Genomic DNA, 22,475 nt, shown 5'->3' with positions numbered 1-22,475 from the left:
TTAATACTTTCCTAATTTTTTTTCTCTAGCTGCCCCTCCCTTCCCGCGTCTCCTCCACCAGTAATTATTATTCCGAGCCCTCCTGGGTAAAGCGTGGCCCTGGTTTCACCTGGACTACCAGAGGTCTCCCTATCAGGGAGGACGGACGCGGCCAAGAGACCAGGCAACCTAGAGTGAGGCTGGGAGTTCTGGAAGGCAACAGGGACAGGCGGGGCTCCAGACCCAATTTACGGACGGATGCCCGTCCCAGGTGACCGGCCCCTCCCCATCCCCTGCTTGGGCGTGGCGGGGGGCGGCGTGGGGTCGTGACAATGGCCTTGACGACAGGTGGCCCTCAACTGAGCCTCTGGTCATGGGGAGCCTCAGTCTCCCCCTTCTTCCTTTCTCCTCTCCCTCCCCAGCCCCACACCGGACTTCCTTCCCCCTCCCCTCCACCCGCGGCTGCCGGAGCCCCCAAGCCCCGGTGAGTGGGAAGCCCAGCCGCCCGCCTGGGGCCAGAGAGGGGGCGGGTGAGCAAGCGAGGCTGAGGTCAGCGCGCATCCTGCAGTGAGAACCCGGGAGGCGAGGGCGGGGCGCGGGTCCTCTCCCTGCTCCACGCGCAGCCCGGGGCATCCGAGCTCCTACACCCGCATCCAGGCTGCACCCCGGCCGGCCCCCAACTCGCCTCACCGCCCTAACCCTCGAGGCTGGGCTGGCTCTCTCCTAACTTTGGGGAGCCACCCAGGCGGCAGCTAGAGACCCTCCCTTTGAGGAAAGGTTTAACTCGGGACTCTCTACCTGCACACTGAGATGGGGCGACCGGTTTCTTTTTTTCTTTTTTAATCATAGTGTACAATTCGAGTAAGATAAGTAGGACAATTCCAAGCAGATCTAAAAGGAACGTTCCTTACGCTATGATTGATCGAATGATGTATTTCAGGAAAGGCAGAACAATAAGAAATGTGAGCACCGCAGGGACCCCACGCTCATCCCCGTGCAGGGCCGACCCTAGGAAAAGTCTGGACAGGAGAGGGTCCTCCTGGGGTGTTTGGGGCTCCAGGCCAGGGCATCGTCAAAAGGGCGTTGTGGGCCGGGCCATGTGTAAGGCTCGGGTTCCATTCTGTTCGAGGCCCGAGTTTCCAGCATCTTACGGGGACCTCCGGCCGCGATCTGATGGCATCTCTGTCCACCTCCGTGGGTGCTGGAATCTCCCGGCTGGTTCTGGCTCCACTGGGCTGTGTGGTCCGTAGCATTCGCCTCTTAAGGTGAGGTCGCTGCGACTCGTTTCAGCCACTGGCTCCTGGACACGTGGGTGTGCACACAGTTTTTGACCCCCCTCTCAGCTCAGGAATTGTCTCATCCCACGTGCCTCCTAGTTCCGTGTCCCACAGAAATGGGGGCTTTGGCAGCAGTGACTGCTCAGCACAGGAAGTTATCCAGCGCCCTGAACAAAGATCACTGACATGGACAAAGCCTTCAGTGTGCCAGAGTTCAAAATAAGAAAATACTAAAAAACAAACAAACAAACAAAACCTGGGAGGAGACAAGGTGTGGGGCAGAGGAAAACTTCCCAAAAATCTCAGACCTCCCAAGACATACTAAAAAGTTTTCTGGAAGGGGTGCTGTTTTTGGTTAACTTCTAATTTCAAATTTCAGTACATTATAGTCAATGACTGTGGTCTATATAAACTTCTAATTTGAGGAATGCATTGAAATTTTTACCTGCCTAATTAATACATGGCTAATAGTTTCAAAATATACCATGAGTATCTGAAAAAGATGTGTAATTTTTTGTTGGGTAAAAAAATGCTTCTTTATGAATTCAAGTCTGTGAATTGGATTGTGTTACTTAATCATCTGCATGCGCATTTTTTGTATGCATTTGATCTGTGGGTTTGTCAATAACTTTGTCTTGCTATCAGGTTTTACTTTACTTATTTTAAATATATGTTACTAGGTGTGTAAAGTTGCCTGGCTGTTATTTATTCTTGGTGGATCATACCTTTTATGAATATAGAATATTCCTCTTGGCCCTTTTAGTACTTTAAGCCTTGATTGTCCTAATTTGTCTGATAATATTTGTTATATCTGCTTTCTTTTTATTAACATTTACCTGATAGATCTACTTTTTTCCACTCTCTCCTTTCCTTTTTTTTTTTTTGTCTTTTATTACACTCTTAATGAGTGATGGAGAAAACAGTGAGTCTGATAATAATTTTTACCATTTCTGTATTTCCCAAATTGTGTGTGTGTGAGTGCGTGCGTGTGTGTATAATTTTTGTCCCTTTCTGTTCAGATAACCCTGTTCTGAATTTTACTAGGACCCTCCATCTACCAAGGAAGGGGGTAGTGAGGGGGTCTGAGATGCAGGACAATGTACTGGTGGCTGCTGTTGTTTCTCCAGAGGATGAGAGAGCTTGGGCACCCAGAAATCTAAGACAGTTCAACTGGACTGAGCAATGGTGTTTTGATAAGCTCACTTTTACATGTTTGTTGCTTTTTTTCTTAATTTATTTGGTTGTGTCAGGTCTTAGTTGCGGCATGTGGGACCCAGTTCCCTGACCAGGAATTGAACCCATGCCTCCTGAGTTGGAAGCACCGAGTCTTAGCCACTGGACCACCAGGGCAGTCCTATATTTGTAACTATTTTTAATTTTGAATCCCATGCTGGTTTGATTGTAGTAATTGAAAATCGTACATGAAAAATCCACACTCGGGTGCCCTTTTATGGTTTTATAATATACAATATGGACATTGAATGAAAGCTAGACAATAATAATTAAGTTGATTAGAAGTGTGTCCATAAACTGGGTAAAAAAATTCTATTCATACCTATTAGCTCAAGCTATAAATAGGGTAAAATCATCTACTTCCTTCCAGTTCAGTCAAATGAACATTTCCTTTTACTTTTGGTCTATTTCTGTTAGTGTATCTTTCATACTCAGCATTACCTTAATCCACTGGCCTGCCTTTCCATGAGACGAGTGTGGTGTTTTGGTTTTATAATATGTTCTATGATTTGCCGTGCAGACTTTTTGGCTCACTCTCTCAAATAACAAGTTGTATTTTTCTTTCCCATTTGTCTTGGGGAGTGTCCCTTTATTCTAAACATTTTCCATTTTAAAATCACAACTCCTGTACTGAAATACATCCATTCTTCTGTCTTACTGAGCAATTTAGTTTATGGAACAATAAACTCCAGGTTATTAAAAATATTTTGCCTAAAAGACAGAGTTGCTGAACTTCCATTTGAAGTAATTTGATGGAGATCATAAAGGAACCTTTTGGGGAGCTTGGGACATAAGTTTTGAGAGAGTTTATCATCTTGGCCATTTTTTCATCAATTACCTGGTACACATTTCTAGTTAGGTTTCCCTGCAATGCCTCTGAGCAAACACTGGGTTCTTATGCAAAAGGCTTCTTACAAGAGATTGATTTGTTGATTTTTAAAATGCCTCTTAAAATAAGAATTCCCATTAAATTTCATATTGGAAAAAGAAGCAATATGTATGATTGACATCACCAAGAATGTCTTGTGTGTGCTACTCACATACAATTGTTTTGTAGCCATTATATTGAACATGTCTCATTTTGAGAGTATAACCTTGAGTTGTCATTGCTTTAGAAACCATGGACTGGTTAGGACATCCATTAATGTCCTCGAACAAGTGCTATAGCAGAATCCCCAAGGGAGACAGGGATTTTACTGGTCTCTGGACACAGGAATCCATTTGTTGGAGCATATACTGAGTGTGATGAGCTGTAAAATGAAGTTAATTTCTGTGCCAGACCAAATGTGGTGAAAGCCCGAGCAACTGGATAAGATGAGGGCTGCATATCCTTCGGATAAAAAAATCACTGCCTTAATTTCAGATATTGTCACATGAGGTTTTTTTGGTTTATTTGACTAGGCCACGTAGAGCAATCAAGAGGAACATGAACATAATCTAAGCAAGAGCTCAGGCTTCAGGAAGCTCTCATTGTGAAATCTTTAATTTCAGGTTACACTTCATGCAGAGTAGTCGAAGAAAAGAGGACAATGCCTTTTCGCTAAAAGCACCCTGTAAGTGAAACTGTTAATACCATTCTTGTGAGTTCTTGTAGCTGCAAATTTTAAAACAGAAGAACTGGAATTTTCTATCTTCCACTTGAGGGTACCTGATTATCAAAGCAGGAACAGTAAAACATTTTCATTTTACATTTGCTACTAGGAGTTCATTTGGAGTTTGAGAGTATTTTTCTGGCTGAGATTCTCTTTAAGCTATTTAATAGTTTTTCTGTTATTTTCCATGTCAGTTTTTTCCTTGCTATTGACAGTTGCTCTGCTGTTTTTAAAGACAGTACTCACTATGTGAAAAGCGAAGCCCACATTTTCTACTTCCCAGCCCACCCCACCCCCATTCAGTCATAATTGCTTTGTAAGCAGAGTATTAGCCTTACAGTGCTGCCCAATATGGTAATTAGGCTTGGAGATGTTTAAGCTGTTGTATTTGAAATTTTACTTGCTTTTACAAATTGAAGAACCTACCTCTTCTTTTCTGACAGGCAAGTGGTGTAGTAATTAAGAGCATGGATGTTAGAAACAGATATAATTAATTGTATGCTTTGGGGCAACAAACTTCTGAGATAATAATTCCTATCAGACAGGCTTTTAGTGTGAATTCAGTATTTTCTAAATACGTAGAACACTACTAGTTCAAATACAGTAGTACTTTTTTTCACTCATTGTATGATGGATATCAAGTCCTTTCTGAAAATCGGATTATATTTTATTTTTAAAACTTGAAACACCCTGATGAAAATTTTGCCTTCAAAAAATTTGATGTGCCAGGCCCTGTTCTAAATACTTTATGGTGGCTTTTGTTATCATGTCAATCCCTTGTACAGATGAGGAAACTGAAACACAGAGAGAAGAGTAATCTGCCCAAGTTAGAGCTGTGTCTCCACACAGGCATCCCACTGCAGAGTCCTTTTAATTTTTTAATTTTTTGACTAGGTAAGACATTCACATAACTTAAAGCAAAGTACATATACGGTAAATATATATGGTGAAGTATCTTTTCACTTCTCATGAGCAACCATTTTTACCAGCTTCTGAGATGTCTTTCCAGAGTTTCTTTTTACAAATACAGATGTATGTCTTATTTCCTCTGCATTTTCTTCTATGTGAGCTTTTCTTATTTATCAACATGTCTTCAAAACCTTTTCCAATCAGAACACAGAGGTTTCTCATTCTTTTTTGGAACTGCATAGTACTCCATTGTGTGGATATGCCATAGTTTATTTCATTTATCTCCAACCGATGGACTGTTTTTTTCCGGTGTTTGCTAACATATTAAGGCAGCAAAAGACAAGTGAATGGTCTTGCCCATCCTCCATTCACTTGTGTGCAAGGACAGCTGGATTCATGCCAGATGTGGTTAAATATGTGTAACACTGACAGATATTGCCAAATTGTGGTCCAAAGAGGGCTGTTCCAGTTTACACTCCCCTCGGCAATGTAAGAGGGTACCCTTTCCCTCACAGCTCTGCCAAGCTTATTACCCAATTTATGGAGTTTTGCTGTTTTGAAATCCCAGGCGACTCAGTGGGTAAAGAATTTACCTGCAGTGCAGGAGATGCAGGAGTCTTGGGTTCGATCCCTGAGTTGGGAAGATTCCCTGGAGGAAGGCATGACAACACACTCCAGTATTCTTGCCTGCAGAATCCCATGGACAAAGGAGCCTGGCAGGCTGTAGTCCACAGGGTCACAAAGAGTCAGATATGACTGAGGACTAAGAGACTAACACTTTCCACAAATTAATCTTGGAAAACCATGGGTATTCTGTTCCCATCTTTTTTTCCTGAGGTATGACAGCATTTTGTTTTATATCCCTAGTATTTCATATCCCCATTGACCAAGCCCAATATATGTTTCTTGAAGTGCTTTGCTCAGTCACTTCAGCTGTGTCCGACTCTGCGACCCCATGGACTGCAACCTACCAGGTACCTCTGTCCAAGGAATTTTTCAGGCAAGAAAACAGGAGTGGGTTGCCATTTCCTTCTCTAGGGTGTTCACATTTTAAATCTGATATCTAAATGTGTTCCCACAGTGTTGAGTCCAGGATTGAATATGGAGAATAACTGAAAAAGAATTGCTTGTATTTATTTTTCTGTTCTAAATATTGCTTTATTTACACAAATAATTCTTGCATACATTCTCACTGAGAATTACTCAATACAGGTAAAGCAATAGTCTCCTTTGTCCTTCTCACTTCTCAAGAAATTTGTCAATGCATTTACATACATATAGAGACCCTATTGGCAACATATGCTTTTATTTTGTAGAGTCATTAAAAAACTTATTGGATCATGCTGCACGTAACTGTGTAGCAGTTAGGTTTTTCATTTTTACCATAAGTCTGGATGTACTTGTCAGTTTCTAGAGAACTAACATTATTTTTAACTTCTGCACAGTATCTAAGAGGGCTTCCCTGGTAGCTCAGCGGAAAGAATCTGTCTGAGTTACAAGAGATGCCGGTTGGACGCCTGGGTGGGGAAGATCTCCTGGAGAAGGAAACCTACTCCAGTATTCATGCCTAGAAAATTCCATGGACAGAGAAGCCTGGCAGGCTACAGTCCATGGGGTCACAAAGAGTTGGACATGACTGGGCAACTGAGCACACATGCACTATCTAAGAATTGCTTGTATTTAAATGATCAGAGGTCTTTTTTAGCATTTAACATCCCTTTTAATGCTTCCTTTCCTTACTCTCTTGGACTGTCTATCAGGAGTGAAGCATTCTGTGACAAATGATCTGGAAGAAGCAAAGTCAAACAAAAGTTGTCTTTATCCCACCGTTTAGTCTACCTAGATTTAAAATCCAGAGAAGGCAATGGCAACCCACTCCAGTACTCTTGCCTGGAAAATCCCATGGACGGAGGAGCCTGGTAGGCTGCAGTCCATGGGGTCGCTAAGAGTTGGACATGACTGAACGACTTCACTTTCACTTTTCACTTTCATGCATTGGAGAAGAAAATGGCAACCCACTCCAGTGTTCTTGCCTGGAGAATCCCAGGGACGAGGGAGCCTGGTGGGCTGCCGTCTATGGGGTCGCATGGAGTTGGATACATACGACTGAAGCGACTTAGCAGCAGCAGCAGCAGATTTAAAATAAAATTTACCCAAAGCAAACCAAAACACCATATTTCTAAGGCTATGAAGTGAAATGAAAGCCGCTCACTGACTCTGTGATCCCATGGACTGCAGCCTGCCAGGCTCCTCTGTGCATAGAATTCTGCAGGGAAGAATACTGGAGTGGGTAGCCTATCCCTTCTACAAGGGATCTTCTTGACCCAGGAATCAAACCAGGGTCTCCTGTGTTGCAGGCAGATTCTTTACCATCTGAACTATCAGGGAAGCCCTAAGGCTATGCTTCTCTTTTAATAGAGGTGTGACTAGATAGGAGAATATAAGGAAATGCAAGATAGGTGACTGGAGTAGTCATTAAAAAGGCTCCCTTTCTGGAGCCCTAGGAAGGCTTTATGTCCTGGAGCAATGATCAGAGTTTAGTTTGGATTGAGTTAAGAGTGGGATTTTCCTTTGTCAGGCTACTGGGAAGCTCCGTAACCATGGAAGTAAAGGATGTGGAACTTAATTCCTTTAAGAACATCCAAGGTCACAGGATGTCTGAAAAGTCTTTGTGTACTGCAGGGGTGGTTACACTCCAGTTCGAAGACTTGGCTGTGGGACAGGTCCATGGGAGGCAGAATTTTCAACACCTCTGGGAATGTTCATCTCCATTTGCTTGGGTGCCACCAAGAAAGATGCTGACTCTCATTTTAAAGCTGTTAACAACCAAGGTGCTGAGAGAAGTTCTGAAACCTGCCTAAGGTCACACATTTGCTAATGACAGAGTTTGGGATTGCCTTGATCAAGTCTAAAAGTATAAGCAGTTCCAAAAATAGATGGTCGGGAATGGGAAAGACATAAAAAACAGGAATTAAGCAGGGGAGGGTCTTCCCTAGTGGTCCAGTGGCTAAGACTCTGAGCTCCCAATGCAGGGGATTGGGCTTTGATCCCTGGTCAGGGAACTAGATCCCACATACTGCAACAAAGAGCTGGGTGCAACCAAATAAATAAAAAATAAGCATTTAAAAATAAATTAAATGAAAAAAAAGAATTAGACAAGGGTTTGTAAGCTGTGAAGGCCAGTGAAGAGTTTTAAAGCATGACTCCAGAGGGGCACTTTTGATTGCATCTCTGGCCTTGTTGACAAAGGTCCTGAGGTGACTATCAGGCTGCAAAGTGGGGAGAACATTTGGAAGGAGGGTGGGAGTTGGGCCGATCATATTTCTGAGTTATTCTAAGGATGGTCATCTTCACCTGAAGCAGCTGTGCTTAGTGCTTTGCACCTGGGAGAGAGCAATGCATGCTGCTGCTGCTGCTAAGTCCCTCCAGTCGTGTCCGACTCTGTGCGACCCCATAGACCGCAGCCCACCAGGCTCCCCCATCCCTGGGATTCTCCAGGCAAGAACACTGGGAGTGGGTTGCCATTTCCTTCTCCAATGCATGAAAGTGAAAAAATAAAGTGAAATCGCTCAGTCGTGTCCGACTCCCAGCGACCCTATGGACTGCAGCCCACCAGGCCCCTCCATCCGTGGGATTTTCCAGGCAAGAGTACTGGAGTGGGATGCCATCGCCTTCTCTGGAGCAATGCATAGCTGTTGATAAACCCTAATGACCTATCTCAGCATCACTGGTATTTTATGAAGAGCTTTTCTGTTGCTTTTTCAAAGTGGAAAGATTATGGCTTTTTTTTTTTTTTTGATGTGAACCATTTTAAAAGTCTTTATTGAATTTGTTACAATAGTGCTTCTGTTTCATGTTTTGCTTTTTTGGCCACAATGTATATGGAATCTTAGCTCCCTGACCAGGATTTGAACCCACATCCCCTGAATCGGAAGGTGAAGTCTTAACCTCTGGACTGCCAGGGAAATCCCAGAAAGATTATGTTTTTAATATATCATTTTTTTTTCAATCTTCAGAATAGGAAGGAAGGGCCTGTCAACTTAAAAAATAGTCACAACCTAAAAATTGAGAGTTATGTCTTTGTACATATTTATATTTATTTGATTTCACCAAGTCTTAATTGCAGCATGCAGGATCTTTAGTTGACCCATGTGAACACTTAGTTGTTGGGTGTAGGATCTTAGTTCCCTGACCAGGGATGAAACCTTGGCCCCCTGCACTGGGAGTGTGGAGTCTCAGCCACTGAACTACGAGGCAAGTCCTGACAGTTATGTTTCTTGCAGTGGGAAGTTTTAGGACTTCAAGCCCTGAGATACAGCATCTTAAATAACCCTGAGAAAACTGCTGCGAGCGGGTGGGGGGTGGGGGGAGGGGAAGGTGAGGAGGGGTGTGGGGGAAAGAGGGAGCAGTCACCTGACATGGTAGAGGAGGGACTGGAGCACGGGAGTGAGTGAAGCCTTTCTCAGAGGCTTCAGTAGGTTGTCGCCCCGCCCTTCGAAGTGGAGACAGACCACCAACAAGCTAAGTAGTTCAACATATCAGCTCATGCAAAGAGCTGAAATGATTTCAAAGTAAAATCTATTTTATTCTTTATTAGGTCCTTTTAAAACTTTTCCGGCTATGCTGGGTCTTCATTGTGGCTGAAAGTCTTCTCCAGTTGTGGCATGCAGGCTTACTTGCCCAGTGGCATGTGGGATCTTATTTCCCTGACCAGGGATCAAATCGGAAGGTGGACTCTTTACCACTGGATTACCAGGGAAGTCCCTAGTCTTTTCTTTAAACTTCCGAATTTCATGTGATTTGGGGGACAATTGGAAGGCTGAAGCTAGACCAGGCTCTAAAAGTGACTGAGGGAAATAGAACTGATGCGAAGTCACAAGCCTGTCTTGGTGGCAGGGGATGTCACATCTGCACAGATCGCTATATCCTGAAGGAGATGGGTTGAAATCAGTCCAAGTTCCACAGTGGTCCTCAAAGTGGGGTTCCCTGGATCAGTTCCCTTGTCATCATGCTGTACATTTTAGAACCCCTGAATTTATTCATCTTATAACTGGAAGCTTGCCCCCTTTGACCTATATCTCCCACCGATGAACCAATGGGTTTTAAAAATGTGGTATATATACACATATGGGCTTCCCTTGTAACTCAGTTGGTAAAGAATCTGCCTGCAATGCAGGAGACCTGTGCTCGATCTCTGGGTTGGTAAGATCCCCTGGAGAAGGAAATGGCAACCCACTCCAGTATTCTTGCCTGGAGAATCCCAAAGACAGAGGAGCCTGGCAGGCAACAGTCCATGGGGTCGCAAGAGCCAGACACGACTTAGGGACTAAACTAACCAATCAACCAACCAAACATATACACATACATACAATGGGATATCATTTGGCCATAATAAGAAGGAAACTGTGCCATTTGTAACAGCATGGATGGATCTTGAGGACACATTATGTTAAGTGAAATAATCAGACAGAAAAAGACAAATGTTGTATGATCTTACTTATATGTGTAATTTAATAAGCTGAACTCAAAGAAACAATAGAATAGTGGTTACCAGGGGCGGTAGCACAAGTCGGGAGGGAAGTTCATTTCACTAGTTAATTTTTAATTTTTTCAATATGCCTTCTAGAAAATTCAAAATATTTCTATTGAATAGTGTTGGTGTAGGATATTGGAAGATTTGCTACACATTTTGTCATTTTCCTGCAGAGAAGAAATGACTGCCTCATTGTTGTCATCATATTCTTTCTCTGGCCATAAGCAACTCTTATCCAATATCCTCAATAACAGAGACCCTGCATTTTTAAGCAAAGTCCCCCCAGTTGTGCCATCAAATAGTGCTGGTGCGGCAAGCAAAGTGGTTGTGATTGGAAAGTGGGTAGTCTGCATAGGACTATTATTGAATTACCATATTCCAACCTGGTTGGCATTAAAAAGTAAGATTAAACAAACAAAAAAAAAGATGATTAAAAAAACCAATAGGGACTCTGTGTCTTGCAATAAAATTGCCTCCTTAGTTTGCCCTTGCACAGTTTAGCATCAGTGCCTTATTGATCAGAATTAGGAAGTTAATAAGGTTTGGGCTAATTAATCAGCTGGGTAGGGACTGGAACTGCACTGCAAGGCTTAATCAAGTCATCAAAGCTCTCAAGCCATGAAGAAGGTAATTAAAGGAAAAGGATGCCTGTTATATAGTAACAGGAGATCAGGAGAGAGCAAGAGTGAGATAGAGAACCTCCATTTTCTTTTGTACACTTTCTTGACATAAATCAGACCCAATGACCAGAGCACTGCTGCTCAGCTTCCTATCAGAGAGTTAAGTTGAATGAATGTATAAATCACCTCATTGGGTAATTTACTTGCCCTAGACCAGATGTCGATGAAACTATACTTATTTATAGCAAACTTTGTCTTTGCCAAGTTCTGCAGAAATGAATTCCTTAGGGTAACTTACGGCTGTCATTAATGGCTACCGCAATTTTGATTTAGAAGCAACAAACCATTCAGTAGTTGATTATCCATCAGGTGCTGAGACCTCTGCTTCCAGACTTTGCGTACTATGGACCTTACAAAGTGTAGAGAGCTATTTACTCAGGGAGATTATGTAGTATGGCAACTTGGTGATTCTCGGGGAATCTTTTCTTCCCTCTGGGTCTCCCTCAGCCTGTCCTCCACACACCTCCTTCCCCCCAATACTTCATTGTAGCATTCTGAAACTCAAATGGGAAAGGAAGAAAGACAATGTGGGGCGGATGTTAGGAAAAGGGAGAACATGCAAAGGAGTGAAGGATGCTTGAAGGCCAAGGCAGAGATTCTCATGTGTGATCTAGACATCACCCACCTGCAGACTGGATGGATCTTTTGGCCTGGGGAGATGAACTAAACTCAAAAAGGAGCTGAGGTTTGCAGTCATTCAAACTGGTTCTGATCTTACAACTTAATGAGGGTATCAGCGAAAGCACTGCTATTGTACATGTTGGGGACTAGCCCAGGGCCCTGAGAGTCCATTGTGTTTAGGAACCAGAATTCCAGTGTCTTTGTCAAGACCCAGACAGGGGAACGGGGAGAACAGAAGCCAGATCTCAGGGACAGGGAGTGAAAGCCTCTTCTTTCCTGTCTTCCTCGTTCTCTCTTGAAACTCCTCCCTCTCCTCTTTCTTTCAGGACCTCTAGCATCTGTGTGGGCTCATTGAGCTAATTAACATCTGAATGGTCCCTCTTTTTCCCGTGCCCCACCCCTCTCGCTCTCTCAAATCTCTGATTCCTTGAGTCCCTCTAGTTCTTACTGTCTTGTTAAGGTGTGAATGAGACCTATCTCTAAATTAGTCCATCTATTCAATGAAATGGAATTTCCCTGGGGAAATTTTGAAAATAAAAGGAATGAGGGAGTCCTAGACATAACAGGTATCAAAATGTTTTATAAAACTACAAAGTGTAACAGTTTATTTAGTAATGATGCATGAATATATACATCAAGCAAAGAGAACAGGGCATACAGAAATCGAGCAAAATTCATTCAGAATTTAGAAGAGTATAGGAGAAAAGGGGCCATTTCAAATCACTGTGAAATCACAGTCATTTCAAATCATTTATTTAGTCATTAAATAATGTTGAAGAGGTACTTCCCTGGCAGTCTGTGGTTAAGACTCCAGGCTTCTAATTCAGGGGTGCAGGTTCTATCCCTGGTTGGGGAACTAAGATCCCACATGCCATGTGGCATTGTCAAGTTCAAAAATAATGGCAATATTAATAATAATGTTGAGGTAATTAGCATTCTTACTCCCAATTTCAATTCCAGATGGAGAAAAGCATTTATAGGAGGTAATCATTGCTATTTTACTTGTAATTGAAAAGTATGAGAAGTAACCTAAAATCTGTTGTAGGGTTAAATAATTTATGGTTCCTCAGGAATATTGGGCTTCCCTGGTGGCTCAGACGGTGAAAAGAATCTGCCTGCAATATGGGAGACCCAGATTTGATCCCTGGGTCAGGAAGATCCTCTGGAGAAGGGAATGGCTACCCACTCCAGTATTCTTGCCTAAAGAATTCCATGGACAGAGGAGCCTGGCTGACTACAGTTCACAGCATTGCAGACTCAGCCACGACTGAGCAACTAACACTCACTTTTTCAGGAATATTAGGCTTGTCTGAAAGGGAAAAGGTGTGCTATAGCAAATATTACCAAGAAATATTGCTACATTTGGAAAAGAGGGTGAAGAACTGTATCTGGCACATCTTATGTAAATATATATATATACAACACACATATGCCTATCTGTGCAGGGAAATTTCTAGAAGGATAATTTAAGAAACTTAGAGTGGTGGAGATTTACTTTTCTTTACACATAGCCATTTTTAGGGCTTGAATGTTTAAATAATTTTTTAAAGCTAGTTTCAAAAATATGTGAAGGAGTTGAATTATTTCTAACAAATGACTTCTGGAGCAGTTTGGGAATAATGCTAAGATTTGGGGGTGAGGGTAAGAACAGAGTTTGAATCCAAGGGAATCTTTGACAAACTATGTAGCTTATGGGCAAATAGCCTTCCTGAGCACAATTTTTGTTTAATAGGGGTAATAATCCCTTTTAGGTTCTATGTCCATGTGTACAGTTCATAGCTTAATGCCTGACATTTAATATGTCCTGATTTAAGAGCAAATTCCTTCCATTTCAGATAACTCTTTATCTCAGGGGTCTACCACCCTCTTGATCCAATTTCAGAGAGTTCTTGCTGATAGGTTGTGAACTTTACCCTCTGAAATCAGAAAGTAAAATACCAGAGTCTCTAGACCCTCCCCCAGTCACTTTCTCTCGATCTCTCTACTTCTGTTTTTGCTTTTCCCTGGTCTGGTTTGAATTTCCTCTAAACACTCTAACCACTCTGCTGCCAGATCCCTTTCCCCTTTGTTCTTTTGTCACATTCACCAGGAAAAACCCAAACACTGGGTCCTTCCGATTCTGCCTTCTACAACCTCTCCCTGGGCTGCTGGAGAGGGAGTTCTTGAATACTCCTCAGAGTTTGCTGTGTCCAGCCTCGCGTGAACCTTCAGCTCTGCCTGGCCACCTCTTCCCAGTCCTGGTGAGCTTGCTTTCCCACTCATCACAAGGATTATTTCAAACCTGAAAGCTTCTGAAGAGCCTTCTGATCTTTCTAATGCCATTAGCAATTTTGCCTGATCTACAATTTCACAGAGAAAATAGAGCTATCAGAAGAGAGTGCCTTGAGGGGTGGAGTTGGGGGGGGTGATAAATTAGGAGTTTTTGATTAACATATACAGGCTACTATATATTGGGCTTCCCTGGTGGCTCAGATGGTAAAGAATCTGTCTGCAGTGCAGGAGACCCAGGTTCCATCCCTGGGTGGGGAAGATTCTCCTGGAGGAGGGAATGGCAACCCATTCCAGTATTCTTACCTGGAGAATTCCATGGACAGAGTTGCATGGTGGGCTACAGTCCATGGGGTCGCAAAGAGTCAGACATGACTGATCAATTAACTTTTTCACTTTCACTGCTATATATAAAATAGTTCAACAACAAGGACCTACTGTATAGCACAGGGAACTCTACTCAGTATCTTGAGATACCCTATAATGGGAAAGAATATGAAAAAGGATATGTATATATTAATATATATATATGTATAACTGAATCTTTTCTGTACACTTGAAACTAAGAACATTGTAAATCAACTATACTGCAATCTTTAAAAGATTATGATATATTCATGCTACAGAATATCATTCAGTCATCAAAATTATCATGATGAAAAAATTGTAATATTCTCAAAAAGTAACATTAAGTAAAATAGAATGTAAAACTGCAAGAAAAAAAGAAGAAAAGACCTTCACATTCTTGCCCGTTCCGTGCTTAAATTACACTCTGCTCTCATCAGTCCTCCTGCCCTCAAGGAAAAGGGAATATTTGCCCTTTGTTCTATCAGAGTGAGTCTCATGTTTTGGGTTAGACTTCTCTGTGTACTCATCCCTCCTCAGAATAAGTGGCTTCTCCCTCCTTCACTTAAAACATTTTCTAGTCTCCGTATCTCAAACAACAACGAGGACAATAAAATTATCACCATTTTTATCATTAACCTCCTCACCATCAACAACTCTAAACCCTCCCTCTACACCACAAATCTCTCCCTTCTCTGCCTGTCGACACCAACTCTGCCCTCTTTATAATCACATGGATTTTGTGTTTTGTGTGCATGTGTGTGTTTTATTTTACTGTTTTCTTGGCCCTGCCACTCGGCATGTAGGATCTGTGAGGGCACAGGTTTCTTCCAGGCTGGGGCCATGTCTATCTTGTTCACTGTTGTTATTTACCTATTGTACTTAGCTCAGCATGACACTCACTGAGCCGGTTTGTAAGCACTGCACACAACACCTATATCATCACAAGGTAGCCACTGCATTTGTCCCGTTTTATAGGTGAGGAAACAAAGGGAAGTCATTTGCTCATGACGGCTGCAGAGTGAACAAGGCAGGGCCAGGATCTTACCCTGTTCTGTCTGCTTCCCAAACCCACGTTCTTAACCACAACACTCTATTATGTAGATGGCACCACAAATCAATATTATTGACTAAATGGTTGGCTGAATTTCTGTGGGAGTTTTCTTAGCAAACTTCTTGTATCTCACTGGTCCAAACTTGAGCTGGTCTTATAGTATAAGAATAAACAATAATTAGCTCTGTAGCCTCCATTTTGTTTTCTCCCCAAACAATTCTCTGTGCAGTTGAATTGGTTGGGCTGGTGTAGCCAAGAAGTCATGAGTCCACTATGTTGAAAGCTCTTATGTAGGAGAAAATGGCTGGGTTGTAAACACTAAATACAAGTCTTTCTTCTATATTCTGGTCTCTTGCCTCGTGGAGAGCTTTCCTAATTTCCAAGTTTTATTGATATGGTTCCCATTTAGATTCAACCTAATTTAAGTCTGTTTTGAATTGATAATCAATCAAAAATAAAGTTATATGGTGACTATTTTAAACTTTTTAATGTTAATTTACCTTTTTATGTTTACATTTTTAGACAATTTTTAAAGGTTACAGTCCATTTGTAGTTATTACAAACGATTGGCTATATTCCCAGTGTTGTACAATGCATCCTTGTAACCTATCTTGATGCCCAATAGTGGGTACCATCCACTTCCCCAACCCTGTAATACTCCTCCCTCCCCACTGGTAATCCCTAGTTTGTTCTCTGCATATGTGAGTCTGCTCCTTTTGTGTTATATTGTTGTGTTTTTTAGATTCTACATGTAAGTCATGCCATACAGTAGTTATCTTTCTCTGTCTGACTTATTTCACTTAGCATACTGCCCTCCAAATCCATCCATGTTGCTGTAACTGGCAAAATTTCTTTCTTTTTTATGGCTGAGCAGTTACCATTGTATATAAATATCATATTTTCTTTATTCATTCATTTGTTGATGGCCTCTTAGGTGCTTCCATATCTTGGCAATTGTAAATAATGCTGGTGTGAACGATGGGGTGCATGTTTCTTTTGGAATTAGTGTTCTTATTTTTTTCAGATATGTGCCCAGGAGTGGAATTTCTGGATCATATGGTAGTTCTATTTTTAGTTTTTTGAGAAACCTCTATACTATTCACACCAATTTATATTCCCACCAACAGTGTATCACAGTTCCCTTTTTTCTACATCCTTGCCAGCATTTGTTATTTGTGTGCCTTTTGGTGATAGCCATTCAAACTGATATGAAGTGATTCCTCATTTTCTTTTAAATTAGTTATTTGGCTGTGCCAGGTCTCAGCTGCGGTCTGTGGAATCTAGCACCCTGACCAGGGACTGAACTCAGGCCCCCTGCCCTGGGAACTTGGAGTCTTAGCCACTGGACCACCAGGGAAGTCCCTGTTCTCATTTTACACATGAGGAATCTGAGGGCTTTGGAGATTTTGTAACTTGCTAGGGATCACGCAGTTTAGCACCTAATCATTCCACTATACCGATAACAATATATTTATGCAATGACTCTGAAGAAAAGAGTTTAATAATGCTCAATATATTTTCTTAAAAGAATAGGGAAGTGGGTAGTACATTTTAAAAATGAGGTATAATTTATTACCTACTATAAAATTTACCTGTGGTAAGTGCATAGTTAAATTATTTCTAATAAATTTAGATTTGTGCAACCAATCCTATAATTCAGTTTTAGAATATTCCCATCACCCCAAAAGTCCCCACTTACTCATCTGCAATAGATCCCCACTCTTACTTTCAGACACAGATGATCACTAATATGCTTTCTTTCTCTATAGATTTTCCTTTTTTAGAAATTCCATAAAAATAGGTAGATACATATATCATACAATAGGTATCTGATTTCATTTCCTGAGTAAATGTTTTTGAGGTTCATCCATATTATTGCAAGTATCAGTGGTTTGTTCCTTTTTATGATGGAGAATATTCCATGGTATAAATATACCATGAGTTAAGTTTTTGGCTATCAGGAACAATGCTAGTCAGAACATTCACATACAGGCAAAGGAAGTACTTTTGCAACCCTGAAATTTTAGGGAATTCAATAATCACCATGGTTTTAGATCAAAACTAATAAGATTTAATTAAGCTGGCTGCTTCCAGGAGCTGAGGGGGCTGGGAGAAAAAGTCTGTAAGTGAACAGGGGATGAGACAGAGAGGGCTCAGAGTAGGGGGACCTCTAATCTCTAACACCCTTCCACTTTCCCTCATAATCCTCCCAGGTCTCTATTTTCTCTTGGCTTCACTCTTTTTTTCCCACATCTCTTCAGATGCTTTATTACTCCTTTTTTTCCTTCTTTTTTAAAAAAAATATTTTTATTTTTAATTGAAGGATAATTGCTTTATAGTATTGTGTTGGTTTCTGCCATACATTAACATGAATCAGCCACAGGTACACATATGTCCTTTCCCTCTTGAATCTCCCTCCCACCTCCCAGCCCATCCCACCCCTCTAGATTATCACAGAGTCTCTTGGTTTCACTCTTAAAAAAAAATCCAATTTATAACCCTTATCCTACCAGATTTATCAAAACTTTCTTACCTCTTCAGACTACACTGAGGCATAAGTCAATTTACTGACACTGCAGCTCCAGGCCTGTGTGCTGGTTCCAGAGCACGACTGTGGTGCTGCCTGGAAGGCCTTCCTGCCCTTGCCTGGCTGGCAGAATGGTCCTTTTCACCTACACTCAGCTTCCCTGACCACCTTTCTACTGCAGGAGAGTCAGACCCTTCGGATGTCTCATATGTATCTCTACCTAGCAGTTATCCTCAGCTGTCAGCCATCTGTCCATCCGTCAGATACAGTACCCAGGTCTATGTGTTCATACTTTCATCTCCATTTCTTTTGCTGACATATCTAATTTCTCTTGTTAGATATGAGCTCGTTGGCAGCAGAGGATTTTTGGTCTTGTACATCATGTTCCTCAGTATGGGTGCTAAGTCACTTCAGTCATGTCCAACTCTTTGCAACTCCATGGACTGTTGTAGTCCGCGAGGCTCCTCTGTCCATGAGATTCTCCAGGCAAGAGCACTGGAGTGGGTTGCTGCGCCCTCCTCCAGGGTATCTTCCTGACGGAGGGATCGAACCCATGTCTCTTACATCGCCTGCATTGGCAGGCAGGTTCTTTACCACTAGCGCCCCCTGGGAAGCCTGGTATGTAGCACAGTAAATATTCATTAAATGCTCGTGGAAAGAACAACAGATGAATCAATAAATAATGAATGACTATTTTAGAAAGAAAGGAGAAAGGTGGCCTCACTGCAGACCCATCGAGGCAAAAAGAGAGCATACACACTAATGGTCATAATAAGTTGTAAGGTAATTCACAAATATTTGTCTTTCTTCAACAACTTATCAGAGTTTGCAAATACACCCAAGTTGTTTAGCCTAAAAAGAAAATCAGAGATTTGAGATTATCTATACAATAATATCTCTCTTGAAAGAAAAAAAAGTGAAAGCTTTAGTCCCTCTGTGCGATCCCATGGACTGTAACCCGCCAGGCTCCTCTGTCCATGGGAATTCTCAAGGCAAGAATACTGGAGTGGGTAGCCATTCCCTTCTCCAGGGGATCTTCCTGACCCAAGAATTGAACCTGGGTCTCCCCCATTGCAGGCAAATTCTTTACCATCTGAGCCACCAGTTCAGTTCAGTCACTCAGTCGTGTCTGACTCTTTGTGACCCCATAAACTGCAGCACACCAGGCCTCCATGTCCATCACCAACTCCCAGAGTTTACTCAAATTCATGTCTATTGAGTCAGTGATGCCATCCAGCCATCTCATCCTCTGTCGTCCCCTTCTCCTCCCACCTTCAATCTTTCCCAGCATCAGGGTCTTTTTCTATGAGTCAGTTCTTGCCAAACTATTAGAGTTTCAGCTTCAACATCAGTCCTTCCAATGAACTCTCAGGACTGATCTCCTTTAGGATGGACTGGTTGGATCTCCTTGCAGTCCAAGGGACTCTCAAGAGTCTTCTCCAACACCACAGTTCAAAAGCATCAATTCTTTGGCGCTCAGCTTTCTTTATAGTCCAACTCTCACATCCATACATGACTACTAGAAAAACCATAGCTTTGACTAGACAGACCTTTGTTGTCAAAGGAATGTCTCTGCTTTTTAACATGCTGTCTAGGTTGTTCATAGCTTTTCTTCCAAGGAGTAAGCATCTTTTAATTTCATGGCTGCAGTCACCATCTGCAGTGATATTGGAGCCCCCAAAAATAAAGTCTGTCAGTTTTCGCTATTTCCCCATCTATTTCCCATGAAGTGATGGGACCAGATGCCATGATCTTCGTTTTCTGAATGTTGAGCTTTAAGCCAACTTTTTCAGTCTCCTCTTTCACTTTGATAAAGAGGCTCTTTAGTTCTTCACTTTCTGCCATAAGGGTGGTGTCATTTGCATATCTGAGGTTATTGATATTTCTCCCAGCAATCTTGATTCTAGCTTGTGTTTCATCCAGCCCAGCATTTCTGAGCTACTAGGGAAGCACTGAATCTCTCTCTTACTCTCTTGCTTTCCAACATGTTTTTTGGTGGGGGCTGTGCTGGATCTTCATTGTGGTGCCTGGCTTTCTCTAGTTGTGATGTGCAGGCTCTCCACTTGCAGCTCGTGGGCTCAGTTGTCCCTTGGCACATATGATCCTAGTTCCCTGAACAGGGATCAAACCACGCCCCTGGCATTGGAAGGTGAATTCTTAGCCACTGGACTGCCAGGGAAGTCCCTCTCATATGCTTTCTTGAGTGTGAGGAAGAAGGGTGAAATTATAAGTGGCCAGCCAAGATGGGTGTCATACTCTGGGGTTTCTTGGACACGTGCTATGAAGATGAACAGCTTCTATTAGGAGTCACGGCAGGAAAAAAGGACACAACTTCTAGGCTAGAAAATCATAAAGAAAGAACTTGTGCGATGTTAACTCCAGAGGCTCCTTCCCTGACTATACAGAGGCAGCCAAGTCAAGGATACATAGGAGGTGATTCTGCCTGATGCTCATTCTTGGCATGGAGAGTAAACACAGCATCCATGTTCTTCCCTGAACGTACAAAGCACGGGGCTGACTAGTAGCTGTATATTTTCTGGTCATGAAATGAGATTTCCTAAAAGAAGGACCTGGGCTGTCTTGGAAACCATTATTAAGAGGCTCACACATCTGGTAAGATTTCTACCTAAAATGACTGGAAGTGCTGATGGTGGAAGCTCCCATGACCTGGAAAATTCATTTGCTTTTTGCTTCCTCACAGCTCGAGTACAAAGAGCCATTGTCTACCCATTTCTCTTAAAGTTCAATTATTAGAAAATTGATCATGTGTCGAAAAGTGACAGATTAATTGCCCCAGAAATCCAAATGTGTAAGAGCCTGGCATCTGCAGACCAAGTGATCTGCACATTTGGCTCAAGATGAACTGATGAGGCTCCTACACACATATCCATTGGCTGTTTGATAACTAATGTGTATTGTGACCAATGTGGACTTGATGGGGGGAACAGTGTGATTCAAAAGTGGTAGCCAAAGGGGACAGTTTGTTTTGTTTATCTATATGTACCTTCATTCTGGCTCCCTAGGTGGCTCAGTGGTAGAGAATCTGCCTGTGAATGCAGGAGACTCGGGTTTGATCCCTAGGTGGGGAAGATCCCCTGGAGGAGGAAATGGCAACCCACTCCAGTATTCTTGCTTGGAAAATTCCATGGACAGAGGAGCCTGGTGGGCTGCAGTTCATTGGGTTGCAAAGACTCAGACACAACTGAGTGACTGAACACACATACATACACACCTTCATTTTAATGGAAAATCTTAAAAAATCTATGTGCAATTTCTTTCCAAAATTTAATTATAAATTAATTATGAAGAACAGCCATTTGTTTGTATTACTATTTGAATTATGCAAAATAGATAAACAGTATATAATCAGAGCTATTGCATAGCCCCTTTCACTCTCAAAAGTGTCCTGGTTTCCAGATGGTACGATCACTCTCCTCACTGAACACATACTTTGTGTTCAGTGTTCTTCTAAGTAAGTTATATACACTCATATATAGTCTGATCACATATATTGTAAGACCATGCCTTCAAATTTTGAAGACAATTAACCATTTGGCATTAGCTAGAATGATATTGTGCATGCTCTTAATAGACTCTTAGCATTTTCATTAGTCAGGAGTGTAATGGTGCTGGGAAAATCTAATAATAAAGGTAAGCAATGGTAATTGGTTGTTATGGATTAATCAAAGAGTATATAAAGCAGAGCATATAAATTTTGGATCTAATCATCACAGTTTGGAAGTGTTCTGTGTCCTTTCAGGGAGGATGAATGAGTACTGAGAGAAAACCCGCTTTTTTTTTCTCCTTAATGACACTTCTTTTCATTAAAGATGAGTTTATCACTAGTGATTAGCTTCTTTCCTTGAAGCAGACTTTATAGAATAATACAGCAGAGAAAAAAAATAATAAAGCTAAAAATCTTATCATAATCAAGTGGAAATTATTGGGTCTTTCACATCTGCTGTCTTGTATAACAAGGGTTAAGTTTTAGATCCCTGACAACTCAGCCAATATACTAAAAACCACTGAATTGTATATCTTAAATGGATGAATTGCATGGTATATGAAAAATATATATATCAACTTAAAGCTGTAACAAAAAAATTTAGCTTCCTGTCACACTGTAGTTTATAATCTCAAATGTGTTTATGCACATATTATATATGTGCATAAGGACACCAATTTTCAGTTGGTGCACTGTGTACATTATTGCATGATTCAAGAACATGCAATAATGTACACATCATACCAAATAAAATTTGCACTATACTCGATAGGGGGTCATATGACATGAGCATTTTATGTTTTTTGAAAAGACTGAATTATGTTTCAATAGGATTGATGATAATGTCATCAATGTGGCATCGATGTGATACCATCGTTTTGAAATGACAAATGCACCAAATATAAAAAGTGGAATCTGGTCTAGTCACACACAAATCTATTAAATCAGAACC

At 41.7% G+C, this 22,475-nt stretch overlaps 1 protein-coding gene across 2 annotated transcripts in view; it reads left to right on the top strand.

The window, feature by feature from the left end:
- The first annotated feature begins 338 nt into the window (after nucleotides 1-338).
- The window catches only part of SLCO5A1 (solute carrier organic anion transporter family member 5A1), a 287,931-nt gene continuing 265,794 nt past the window's right edge, over nucleotides 339-22,475 (top strand). For both annotated transcript variants that reach the window (XM_059874429.1, XM_059874428.1), the window contains exons 1-2: nucleotides 339-463; nucleotides 3,981-4,042. The gene's annotated coding sequence lies outside the window, so the exon portion shown is untranslated. The remainder of the gene's footprint in view (nucleotides 464-3,980; nucleotides 4,043-22,475) is intronic.

This window comes from Bos taurus, chromosome 14 (assembly GCF_002263795.3).
Source record: "Bos taurus isolate L1 Dominette 01449 registration number 42190680 breed Hereford chromosome 14, ARS-UCD2.0, whole genome shotgun sequence".
NCBI lineage: Eukaryota > Metazoa > Chordata > Mammalia > Artiodactyla > Bovidae > Bos > Bos taurus.
The sequence above is the reverse complement of the archived record's forward strand: the minus strand, read 5'-3'. Positions and strand labels throughout refer to the sequence as shown.